General features: G+C 46.4%; 2 long non-coding RNA genes across 2 annotated transcripts; one reads left to right on the top strand and one right to left on the bottom strand.

The window, feature by feature from the left end:
- Positions 1–494: 494 nt before the first annotated feature.
- LOC108524306 (uncharacterized) lies at positions 495–10538 on the bottom strand. Its single transcript, XR_001884020.1, has 3 exons — positions 10437–10538; positions 8613–8748; positions 495–1175 (listed from the first exon to the last, which is right to left on the bottom strand). It is a non-coding gene; the product is annotated as an uncharacterized LOC108524306 (long non-coding RNA).
- Positions 3601–4670, top strand: LOC108524307 (uncharacterized). The gene is made up of 2 exons (XR_001884021.1): positions 3601–3890; positions 4349–4670. It is a non-coding gene; the product is annotated as an uncharacterized LOC108524307 (long non-coding RNA).
- Positions 10539–12956: the final 2418 nt, after the last annotated feature.

Genomic DNA, 12956 nt, shown 5'->3' with positions numbered 1-12956 from the left:
CAGCGCCTGCCCTTTGCTGAACAGGGAGTAAGGGGAAGTTAGAGAGCCGCAGGAACATCCTTGGCCTGACTGGTCCAGCCACCTCACTAGCACGTGGGGTGGATGAAGCTCAGGGAAGCCAAGGGACTTCTCCCGGATCCCTGGGGAATAGGACCTGAGGTCCCAGCTCTTGACTCCCAAGTCAGTGCTCCTGCTATGGCCCAAGGTAGCTCAGCACCTGCCTGGCCTGTGCGGGGCACTTTAGAATCATTAGCCCATTTAACCCTGACTGCCACAGACACAAGAGGCTGGGAATGTACCCATTCTACAGATGAGGAACCAAGGCTCAGAGAGTCAGGTAGATAGGAAGGTGAGACCCAAACCCAGCACTGTGACTCCAAAGAGCCCTTACCTTCTATATGCTCATCAGATAAATATTCTACCCTGAGACAATTAGTATTTTCTTAGATTCAAACAGACAAACAAACAAACAGAAACAAAAGAAATGTTAATTGTTGGGGACATGATTCTCTAATCAGACTTTCAAGGAAATTCCCAGAACTTTGCGGGTTAACAGTGATGCTACTTGTTACCATTGGCTTCTGCCCCTCCTACCCAGCCCTGACCTAAGCACTTTTTTGGCATTTAGTTGTTTAAACGTCATCACAAACTTCTAAGATACGATTTGATGCAACATCATTGCCCCTGTGTTAAGGGTGTGGAAACTAAGCTGGGAGAACAGAAATTGCTTGCTCTAAAATCCTGAACCCATGATTCAGTTTCCTTGGAAATATGCCTGGGATGGGGATTTGGAAACCTGTGGGAGGTTGTGTTATTGAGGGTCATTGTTGTCATTCTCCATCTTCCTTCCCTAAATCCATGCCCTGTGTCATGTGACTTTGTAGTTTGTGCCTCTAGAGGTGGAGTCTGTTTCCTTGTCCTGTTGATGTCGGGTTTGCTTGTGTGACTTGCTTTAGCCAATGGGACATTAGCAGGTGTGATGTAGGCAGAGAGGCAGCATGTGCTAGCACAGCTGGTCTTGCCTGCTTGTTCTCCTGCCTTCCATTATGACAGAAATAGGCCTCTGGTTGTCACTGGTCCAAGGAAGATGGGAGACCCTCAGTATAGCAGACCTGGACCCAGCTTGCAGCCAAGAAAAGCCAGTCCTGGCTCAGATGTGATGAACCCCATCAGACCTGTGGACATGAGAATGAGAAATAAATACTACTGTTTGTAACTGAGTTTGGGGGTGGTTTGTTACACAGCATGATTGTGAGAGTAGCTGACTGATACAAAACTAGAGACCCAACATGCTGCAGCGCTCACTAGCACCCGAATGCACCTGCCCTCAGGGCCATCTTCTCCTGACACACCATGCTTTCCAATGCCCTCAGGGCATCTTCATGTCAGATGATGGGTCCTTGACCAGCATGTCATGTTGGCCCCTGTTCCCAAGCGGCAGACCCAAGTTCTTCTGGTCTAGTTCAATGGAGCAGCACCTCTGTGCATCGGAGGAGCTCTTGCTTGTTTGTTTTGTTTTTCTCTAATCAGACATGCAAGGGTCCATTGAGCTCTTCTAATGCAGAGAAAGCCTGTTTGGCTACCATTATGTCAGTTTCTTTTTCACTTTTGCAAACTGTCACTAAACATTCGTCAAACCTAGAGCTGGTCTTTCCCTGGTGACAATAAAATAGCAGGAGTGTTTGTGTCCTCTTTGGATCATGGTGATATTTCTGGCCACCCTGACATCTTCTCTGGAGAGAATGCAACTGTGTCCCCTCCTGATGACTGTTGGGAAGTTTCTTACTAAATAACCATCAGCATCATTATCATTGTATGTCTTTTGGACAGAAAGAAGGGAGGGCAAAGTTCTGTCTCAGACTCTTAGGAGTCAAGAGGGAAGGGGACGGGAGTTGCTGACCTCTGACGGCTTCCCCAGGGAGCTCTGGCTGGGCTGCTCAGCTGTGTTCTCTCACAGCATATGGTTCATAGCTCCCTAGGACCTCAGTATTATTCTTACCACAGGACAGAAGATGACAGCAAAGCTCAGAGAGACTGTGTAACTAGCTTTAGGATTTAGTTTCAGCCTTAGAGTTAGGCTGTCCCTCTTCCTGATTATAAACTGAAATTATAATAACGGTGAGTCAAGGCTTTCTAAACTAAGCATATTCAAGCAATATTATAATAACCAAAAGCAAAACAAGAAAAAAATTAAAAATTTTATTGCTCAGAAATAGAAGATTGTTGAAGGCAGTTATCGTATATCTATATGAAATACATTGTAACTAATGAAATTTATGCTTTTGAAGACTGCTTGATGGCCTAAAGAAATGTACATGGTATAATGTGAATAAAACTCAAAGCAGAATCTGATGAGTAAATTAACAAAACTTCCAAACTAACTAAATGAAACATTTAGAAGAAATCCTAATTTTATAAACCAAATAGATTTTATATGTGCATTAAAAACACTGGAGTTAGATTTTATTTTTTCTCTATTTTCTAGGAATATTTTATAAACGTTTCAATTACTTTTTTAAATCAGAAGATAAATGAACATCCTTAAGAGTAAAAACATAATAAAAGCATAGAGCAGCCTTGAGGTGTGATGTGTAACTGTCTCATCATATGGGACATGTTTTCATTTCACAAACTCTCCCGTCTTCTTTGGGATGCCCCAGGGCAGGGACCCTGTCTCCTCTCTGTCTTGGTGACGCCGGGAACGTATCAGAGCCCAATAAATCATTGATAACAACAATTGAGAACTCCTTGAAAGGAGTCCGTTCACTTCGGGTGGCCCGCTAACTCCTCAAGGCTTTCTCTTAAGTGCATTTCATTTGTTTTGATTTTTTTTCAACTTAAATGGATGAAAATTAAAGCCAGGGAGCTGTTGGCATGTGGAGAGCCAGAAAAGAGAAAAATAAATGAGTGCAGTCCCTGCAGGACCAAAGGGTGGGGCCTGGACCTGGGCACCTGCCATGTCTGAAAGTCCATTTTTTGCCCAGTTGTTCTGTAAGGCACTATGATCTAAAAGTCAGAAAAGAAAATGGATGATGTAAGGAACAACATTCAATATTGTTACTACAACATAAGAAAGGTGGATTTAGAGATCAGAGAGAACGGTCCCTGCATTGGAGTCACTTGTTCATAGGTGTGTACTGAGCACCCACCCCTGCCAGGCACTGCTCTGGGACAGGGCAGGGAACAAAACAACGCCCCCTGCCCACTGCTCACTGCAAGGTTACTTTCGAGTCTGGAGGACAAGCAGTAGCAGTTGAACTGGCAACTGCGTGATGTGCGGGAGGTGGGGATTGTTCTAAAGGACGATAGAGGTGAAGGGCAAGGCCATGTCAGGGGTCAGGAGGCCTCTCTGAGGAGGTGAGCGAGCCCTGGGAAGAGCACCCCAAGCAGAGGCACAGCAGGTGCACAGGCCCCGGGGCAGGAGAGACCTTGGTGATCCTGGCTGAGGAATGGCAGGGAGGTGGGTATGGCTAGAGCCACGTGACCGAGGGGGAGGTGGGATGAGATAAGGTCACAGGAGAGGGCGTGGAGTGAAGCAGTGAGGGGCGACCTGTGGCCTGTGGTCACTGTATCCAGGTAGGCAGGCTCCGGTGGAGAGCCAGGGCTCTCGGGGTGGTCCTAGGGGCAGCAGCATCAGCACCCCGGGACCCTGCTGGGAAAGCCAGCTCTCGGGCCCTGCTGAGACCTCCCGAATCAGAACCTCAGGGTGGGCCCGGCCATCGGAGTTTTAACAAGGCCTCCAGAGGATTCTGACACTCACTAGAGTCTGAGAGACACAGCAGAGCTCCAACCTGGGCTCTAGTTTTCACCCATGGAGGATTCTGGATGGAAGGGCAAGAGGGGCTGGGGTCCCCCCAAGAAAGGAGCGCCCCAGGAGGACGCCACACAGGGTGGACATTCACTCCTCCTGGGAATATTCTCTAAGGATTCCTTGGACAGGAGAGTGGCTCTCTGGGCTGCCTGGCATTGGAGACGCCGGGGGGCGAGTGCCCCAGGAACAGGCCTACACCCGTGACTGAGGGGCGGGGAATAAAAACCCCAGCTTCCCCTGTGACTGGGTGACTCTGAGGGGCGTCCTGTACACAGATCCCAGGCTGCTCAGCAGGATCGAGTTAGGAAGGGGGTTCCAGGACAGGAACTAGCATGACTAGAGGTGGAAGAACTTTGGCATATGCAAGGCACTGTGTGTAATTCCATGGGGCTGCAGTGTAAGCTTGCAGAGAGGAGGGAGAGTGGCGTGAGATGGAAAGTGACTGATGAAATGTATGTCTCCCCAGGAACATCGGCCACGGATAAGCCCCCAGTGAAGGGACTTAGGAAGCCTCTCCCCCTTGTGTTCTTTCCCCAGAGAGTCTTCAGAGACTGGAAATGCTTGCCAGGAAGGAAGAGCCACTTTCTGTCCTCCATCATCAGGAGCACAGAAGAGTGAAGCTGGGCCCACATAGAGAAGCATCTCATGCTGTCTGCAGCAGCTGTAGCGCTCTCCTGGGGCAGGAGACGCTCCAAGGTCAACATGACTTTGAAAAGGGGCTGGGAGAAAAGCCCCCAGTGCTGGCCCTGGACTCACTACCCCAGGGCTCCTAAAGGGCTAAACATGAATGAGCCTTTCCCAACATGCAAGGAAGCATCCAGGGATAATGTCTAAACCCAGATGTGCTATTTCTCTCCTCTTCCTTTTTCAACTCCCATCTGTTGGGGTCCGCGTGTTTCCTAAACAAAGGAATGAACACACAAGACAACACAGGACAAGACAAACATGGCGGCCGCCATGTTTGTAGAGGACTACGTGCTCGCAAACGAGATGTTCCCGATAAGTCCTGCTCTTGCAAACGAAGCAGGGTGTTCCTTCCCTGCAAACAGGGAGGACAAAGGAGCCAGCTGCAAACAGCAGACCCTGGGGGCTGGTTTATGTATAAACATCTTGAAAATCCAGAAAGTCAGGGAAAGGTCAGAAAAACAACAATGTGTCTTGTGACTTGGCAACATTCCACAAACCACTGTATAAAATAAAGCAGAGCGTGCCCCTTCTGGGAGGCCGCCATGTTTGTCTCATCCTGTGTTGTCTTGGGTGTTCATTCCTTTGTTTAGGAAACACGCGGACCCCAACACCCATCACCCTCAGTGTCCTCACAGCAGCTTCCCCTTGTCCTATGACAAACCTGGAGCAAGGTGCTTTGGGTGGGAGGCAGAGTGACGTGGGAGACCCTGAGTTCTGCATATCTCTGTCTGTATTTCCCTCCTTCCTTCCTAGTTCAAGGAGGCAAACAGGTGTGGCGACTCCTCCTGGCGGGGACTTTCACAGGACACAGGCAGGAGCTACTTGAGAAAGATTTAGCTCATTGGAGAGAGGGATGGGGCAGAGAGGGAAAGAGATGGAGGAGAAGATTGTTGAAGAATGGAAAGGTGCAATGTTCCCCAGGTCCTTGGCAGAGGGTGGTTGTGAGGTCCCACACCTGCAAGTGGGAGTCACTGGATTCTACCAGTGGCTGACCTGCTGACCAGAGATGGGAGCCCAGGTTCCTCTTCTGTAAAATCAGGTGTAGCCCAGTGGCTTTCAACCCTTACTGTATGTTAGGGACACCTGGGAAGTTTTAAAGATTCCTGACACCCACATTGGACCCCAGATCTATCAGATCAGAACATCTGGGTTTAGAATCTTTAGTGTCCCTCAGGTGACTCAAATATGCAGCCAAGACGGAGAGCACAGACCTTAGCTAAGTCCTGTTGATGAGAATTTGGAGACCATGAAACACTTAGAGCAGGCAGGATCCTAAGAAATCACCTGCTGCAACTCCCACCTTTCGCAGGGTAAGAAACTGGTGTTCAGAGAGGCCAGATCATTCACTCAAGGACACACAGCATGTGAGGGGCAGAGCCATTTCCAGTATTCCCGCCACCTCTTGACCTCCCTAGAAGACCGGCTGGAAGCTCTCAACTTCACAGGAGAGCTGGGTCTGAGAGGCCCACAAAGGATCCCTGATTTCCAGGAAGGAAGCCCAGGCCTCCTGGCGGCTCAGTGAGTCACCCTGCAGCAGTAGCCCTGAGGCCCCTCCTTGAAGAAAAATTCCAGGAGGCTTGAAATGTTCTCCAAGATATAGAAAAGGAAGACGTGCCTGGAAACTGGAGAAGACTGCACAACGGATATAAATATTTGGGTTTTGTGGCTTCTTTCCCCCCCAGAAAATAAACATGGCAGAATTGCTTCTCACTGAAAGGGCGTCTGGGTTTCATAAACAGACCATAAAGAGGCAACCAAAGACCCAGACATCCCCAAATCAGCATCTGTCCCTGCCGTCTGCTCTACCTCCATCGTCCTAGGTCTCTCTCTCACCCACGCTCACAACACAGGGAAGCGCTCTTGCCTTTTGGAAAAAGGACCGTCTTCTCCCCACATACTTGTCGCTTGGCTCCTCCCACAGGTGGAGCGTGAATCTGATTGGTGGGAAGATAAGACTCTGGGCTCCATCTAGTGGGTGGGACTAATAATGCAAATAGTCAAAAGAGGATGCTTTTGGCAGCAACTAACGGAATATGCAACTAAAAGTGGCTTATTTTATTGCTACCTAAAATGGGGTCCATGAACCAGCAATATCAGTTCATTAGAAATGCAGAATCTCGGGTAATACTCAAGGCTTACTGAATCAGAATCTGCTTTTCTTTTTTAAACAAGATTACCCAGGTGATTCATATGCCCATTAAAATTTTTAATTACTTAGAGTCAAGTTTATTTTGTTTAAGCTTTCTACCTGGCTAAAATCTAATTATATATTAATTCCAAAGCCTCCCCAACCCCACCCCGCTACATTTTCCTGTTTGAAAAAAATCACAGTACCAAAAGGAACTGATTTCTAATGTGTAATATATTTTATTTAATTGCCTTTGTGCAGTTCAGGAAATGGGTTTCCCACATTAATTCATGGATCCACAAAAAATTTAGTGCAATTTGGTTAATTTTAGATTCACACGTGATGGTAAGAAATACGGAAAATCTCACCTGCACTTCATTCATTTCCTCCCAATAATACTATCTTCCTAATTATAGTAAAGTTTCACAAGCAGAATATTGACTCTGATACAATCCATCTGTCTGACCCAGGTTTCACCAGTTTTTATATGCACTAATTAGTGTGTATTTAGTTCTTTGAAAGTTTATTATATGTTTAGATTCATGTGACCACCACCATTAAGCTTCAAAACAGTTCTGGCCGGGCGCGGTGGCTCACGTCTGTAATCCCAGCACTTTGGGAGGCCGAGGCGGGTGGATCATGAGGTCAGGAGATCGAGACAATCCTGGTCAACACAGTGAAACCCCGTCTCTACTAAAAATACAAAAAAATTAGCCAGACGTGGTGGTGGGCGCTGCAATCCCAGCTACTTGGGAGGCTGAGGCAGGAGAATTGCTTGAACCTGGGAGGTGGAGGTTACAGTGAGCCGAGATTGCGCCACTGAACTCCAGCCTGGGCTATAGAAGAAGATTCGGCCTCAAAAAACAAAATAAATGAATGAATGAATAAATAAATAAATAAATAAAATAAAGATATCTAAGTGAGATCATATGGTGCATAACCTTTTGAGATCGGCTTTTTTCACTGAGCTTAATTCCCTGGAGAGCCATCATGCCGTCACAGGTATTAATAGGTTGCTCCTTTTAATTGCAGAATAATATTTCATAGTAGAGATGCACCAGTTTATTTAACTCATTCATTAAAGTACATTTGGGTTGTTTTCCAATTTTTCGCTATTATCAGCAAAGTTGCTATGATTATTCGTATATAAATTTTTGTCTGAATACAAGTTTTCATTTCTCTGGGACAAATGCCCAAGAGGGCAAATGCTGGGTTATATGGTAAGCACATGTCTAATTTCTGGAAGGAACTGCTGAACCGTTTTCCAGAGCATCTGTGTATCAGCAGTGTTTTGTATGAGCAATAGAAGTTTTCTATACCCTTGCCATCATTTACTGTTATCACTGTTTTTTATTGTAGCCACTTTCATGTGGGTATTTAGTGATTTTAATTTGCATTTTCCTTGTGGATAATGATGTTGAACATGTTTTTGTGTACTTACTTGCCATTCATATATCACCACTGGTGAAATAGCTGTTCATATCTTTTGCCCATTTCCTAAATGGATTTTTTTTTTTTTTACTGTTGAGTTTTAATACTTCCTTATATTATTCTAGGTATTAAATCCTTTGTGGGATAAGTAGTTTGAAAATATTTTCTCCCAGTACGTAGCTTGTCTTTTCATCCTCTTCATAAGGCCTTTTGCAGTGCAAAAGTTTTAAATTTTATTGAGGTCCAATTGATCAATTTTTCCTTTTGTGCATTGTGTTTTCTGTGTCAAGTCTAAGAACTCTTTTTCTAGCCCTGGGTCCTGAAGATTTTCTCCTGAGCATTATTTTTTTTAAGTTTTATAGTTTTACATGTTACATTATGAGTCCAAAATCCATTTTGAGTTAATTTTATATAATGTATGACAGTTAGGGTGTGACTGATTTTCTTTATCTATGGACAAATTTTTTTCTGACACTATTTGTTGAAAAGGCAATTGAACATTAAAGTTCTAGAAGCACTGGCTTAAATTACAAAGGCATTTTGTTTTAAACTCACTTAACAAGAAGTCCAGAAAAGGCAACTCCAACTTGGGTTACTCTCCAGTTCTAAGAGGTCTCTGTCTGCGTCTTTGGGATTCTCTGGCCTTCGCCTTGGGGTTTCCGGTGGCTGCCATTGCTCCAGCATCACCAGCCTGTGTCCAAAACAGAGGAAAGGAAGGAGAGTTGGGAGATTTTACTCCTGTGTGGCTTCTTCTATAGCCCAGGCTTCCCAGAAGCCTCTAGTAAATGTCCCTAATAGTTCTATTAGCTATTAATAGAACTGGATGACAGGCTTATTGTCAAACCAATCACAAGCAAAGGGAGAGGATTACTGTTCTTGGCCTTGAACCACTGACCAATCATGTTGCTCTGCTTAGGGCTGAAGCAGGGCCACCTTCCTTCAGCACATTGTTTTCTTTTTTCTTTTCTTTTCTTTTTTTTTTTTTTTTTTTTTTTTTTTTTTTGAGATGGAGTCTCGCTCTGTCACCCAGGCTGGAGTGCAGTGGTGCGATCTCAGCTCACTGCCAGCTCTGCCTTCCGGGTTCATGCCATTCTCCTGCCTCAGCCTCCCAAGTAGCTAGGACTATAGGCGCCTGCCACCACGCCCAGCTAATTTTTGTATTTTTAGTAGAGATGGGATTTCACCATGTTGGCTAGGCTGGTCTCCATCTCTTGACCTCGTGTTCCACCCACCTTGGCCTCCCAAAGTGGTGAGATTACAGGCCTGAGTCACTGTGCCCAGGATGGTCTCGATCTCCTGAGCTCGTGATCCGCCCGCCTCAGCCCCTCAAAGTACTGGGATTAAGAGGCGTGAGCCATCACACCTGGCCCAGCACATTGTTTTCTACTGGAGGGTGAACAGAAGTGTGGCTCTGTTACCAAGGAAGAAAGGAGAGTGGCTACTAGTGTCTGCCGTGAACCTGGCTGTCCCTGTGTCCTCTCTCCTGTGTGTGTGTGTGTGTGTCTTGCAGACATCAGTGCACAACACACCACAGTCCTATAATTCAGTGGACTGTTTATCTGCTCGGCAGACTCCACCGCCCCCACAGTCAGGGTTCAGGCACTAGAAGATATGTGGCAGGAAGGCAGAGGAAGACCCAAGCCACAGACCCCCATCCAACTTTGAGTGCAAGCAACGAAAACCAACTCTGGATTCCTTGATTTAATTTTTTGAAGACATTTATGGGAAGAAATGGGGTAAGCATGTAGGAAAATTAAACATGAGGAGCCAGATTCAGGGAGCTTGGGGGCATCAGGGCAGCTCCTGGGTCCTCTGTGTGGCCATGATGGTGAATTCACTCATGTCACTGTTCACGATTCAGGTCCCCACAGGAGGACAGGATGGTCCTGTCTTGGCCACATGTTACCCCCTGGACTCGGGGAGGGTGTTGTCGTTTGACTGAAAGTCCCTCCTCACCCCATGGACAGGGATGGGGAGCTTCTCAGCAGAAGCCCAAGGATTTGCTTAGGATGGGAGAGTAAACCCCACATGCCCTCCACATATCACCTGCACAAACGCCCCTGCAGCCGAGCCAGCCTGCTCACTGCCCCTCAAACATCCTTCCCTCCCATCCTTGCTTGTGCTGGGACCCCTCCTGGAAGGCTTCCCTCTCCTGCCTGCTCTTCTGACTTTCATGGTCCTTCAAGACTCTAGTTAAGCCACCCTCCTCCTCCAACAAGCACCAGCCATTGCTGCTGTGCTGCTGTGTCGAGGTTTCTGAACCTCAGCATTATTGACCTTTTGGGCTGGGCAATCTCTCCTGTAGGACTCTCCTGTATATTGTAGGATGCCTAGCAGCATCTCTGGCCTCTACTCAGTAAATGCCAGTTACGCCCTTACCCAGTCGTAACAACCAAAACTGTGTCCAGACATTAGCAAGTGTACCTGGAGGGAAAAATTGCCTCTGGTTGAGAGCCACTCCTTTTCTGAACCTGAGTCACTAAGATTTACTGCCATAGCAACTTAATTACATCGTGATGTTTACTTAACTTCTCACTGCTGCTTATTGCTTTGGCAGACTGTAACCAGCCAGAGAGCAGCCAGGTTAACCCCTACCGTGGCCCCATACTAAGTTGTCTCCTGCACTGTGTAGGGATGGCTCAGTGCACAAGGAGCATGGCAGGGTACACATTTGGGCTTGATGGCTTGGAAGCCTCTGCTAGATTGGCAGGCACACAGCTTGGTACCACGTCTGGATGCAACATCACGTTCCTGAGGCAGGATGGTGCTTGTACTGAAGACAGTCTTGCTGGCTCTAGTGAAGGACAGAGTTCTCAGTGGATCCAGTGGGAACCAAAGCCTGCTGTGACCCTCCAATAGTGATAGCCATCCGCTCAACCTCTGGGCCCAGGCACGCCTCACAGGAGCTCTCTACAGGCACTGTCTCTCCACAATGAATTAGGTATCAGTGTCTGGTTTTTAGAGATTCAGAAACTGAGGCCAGAGCGTTCTAACGTTCTAAGCACATTCACGGTGAGTAGGAGCAGAGCTGGCTTCTGCCTGAGAGGTCTGAGTCCAGGGTCAATGCTCATCGCCACGATTCTTATAGGCTACCCAAGCCCACTGTCTCCTTGAGCACCCATGTGCCCCATGCAGCATGTAACTTGCAGGAAATAAGGCATTTGCCAGTCTTTGCCTGTGTCCAATGTGAACTTATCTCCTATTTAGCACAAAGCCTTTATTAAATTAGAGTTACTGATTTAGCGGATACATTACTCTGTCATCTCGACAGCGATAAGATCTGCATTTTGCTCACTTCTGGATCACACAGTCTAGCAGAATTCTTGATGCATGGCAGGAACTCATCATTATTTGCTTCAGTTAATTGAATTGTATTATGTTTCTGTGGACACTTCATCACACCTAACAGTGTTTTGCACAAAGTAATTGTTAAAAAAATACTTTTCAAAGGGCTAAATGTTTGATCAATCAATAGGTTTTTAATTGAGTATCCTTACAAGTGAATATCATAAAGCGACTATAAAAGTGTTTTTATTACTGTGTGTTGATTACCCAGATTAAATGTTTCTTTAAGCCTCGGAGTGTGTAATGATTCAGTTCCTCTGATTTTAAGTTCAGATCTATTCAGTGATGAGATATGCAGGTCTGGAAGCCTCTGAAATTCATAATGTGGATGCTGGGAACCCATGATGCTGGTGGCCAATTTTGAAAATTGTTATGGAAATTTATATTCATTAGAAATGATGGCAAGTTCTGGAATGGGATTCTGCAGAGTCAATTTAAAATTTGTTTCAAGGAGATAACTGAGGAAGTAGCAAGTAGAGACACTAACTTGAACGTGACACCCCGGAGAGACAAAACTCAGCTTGATGAATGGAGCCAAGCCAGAAAAGGGCTGTGGGCCTGTCCCAGAGGGGCCACATATTTTCTGACAATTGGCAATGTTATCTGTTAACTAGAAATCTGTTATGGGACAAGCAAAAGATTGCCTGCAGCCCTCGGAGAATAAGACAGTTGTCCTCTTGGCTTCTATATAATATGCCTCTAAGCAAAGTTTCAGGATTTATCAGTGGTGAGATCCTCAAATATTTAACCAAGCACCCCTGAGGGCTATGACATGGTAGTGATGGGAAATAGAGCTGGGAGCAGGGGAAGAAAAGCTGAGATGTAGCTTTTACCCTAAGCACATTCTCCTAAAGTGATACCTTTGCAATAATCTGTTTCAATAATATGCTGACATGGGCAGTGTTAAGACAATAATCAGAAGAATTTAGAGGAAGCATTCTGAAATATGAAAGTGCAGCTTATGTGGCCAGAATGTGAGACTCCCAATTGAAGAGTCCAGGGTGAAGAGTCTACGTGGACGTGTGTTCTCTCACCCGCCCCACCCCGCAAATGGCACAGACTCCATCCAGACCCTCCCCCAGTCCATCGCCCAGGTGTAAGACCAGCCTCCGATTCTGCGACTTACAAGATGGGAGTGTGGGAGTGCAGGAACTATCCTCCTCTCTGGAGGAGGAGGAGGCTTCAGGTCTGCAAAAGCTGCAGGCACATTCCCCTCTGGTGCTCTGCCATGGGATTCATGCTACAGCCTGCATGACTTTCAGAGCCAGAGCTTGGAACAGCTTATCCTATGCCGAGAGTTTGTTTTGCCAAGGGTTGTGTCTCCTGCTGGGAGTGCAAATACATCTACATCACCTTCCAGACAGGGAGGGAGAGGACGAAAAGAATGGCACCAGCAAATCACTTTATGCAGGCAACAAAACCACAAAAATAAACCCTTGAAAATGGACTGAATGACACGCCCACATCACTGATAAATGCCGTTTTCAGCAGTCTCATTTCTTTGCCAGAGAGGTCAGTCAACTTGGACTCTTGTTATCATCACATTCAACACCA

Source organism: Rhinopithecus bieti, unplaced genomic scaffold (assembly GCF_001698545.2).
Source record: "Rhinopithecus bieti isolate Rb0 unplaced genomic scaffold, ASM169854v2 scaffold_82392, whole genome shotgun sequence".
NCBI classification, from domain to species: Eukaryota; Metazoa; Chordata; class Mammalia; order Primates; family Cercopithecidae; genus Rhinopithecus; species Rhinopithecus bieti.
Note: the sequence above shows the minus strand (reverse complement) of the source record. Positions and strands in the feature narration are given on the sequence as shown.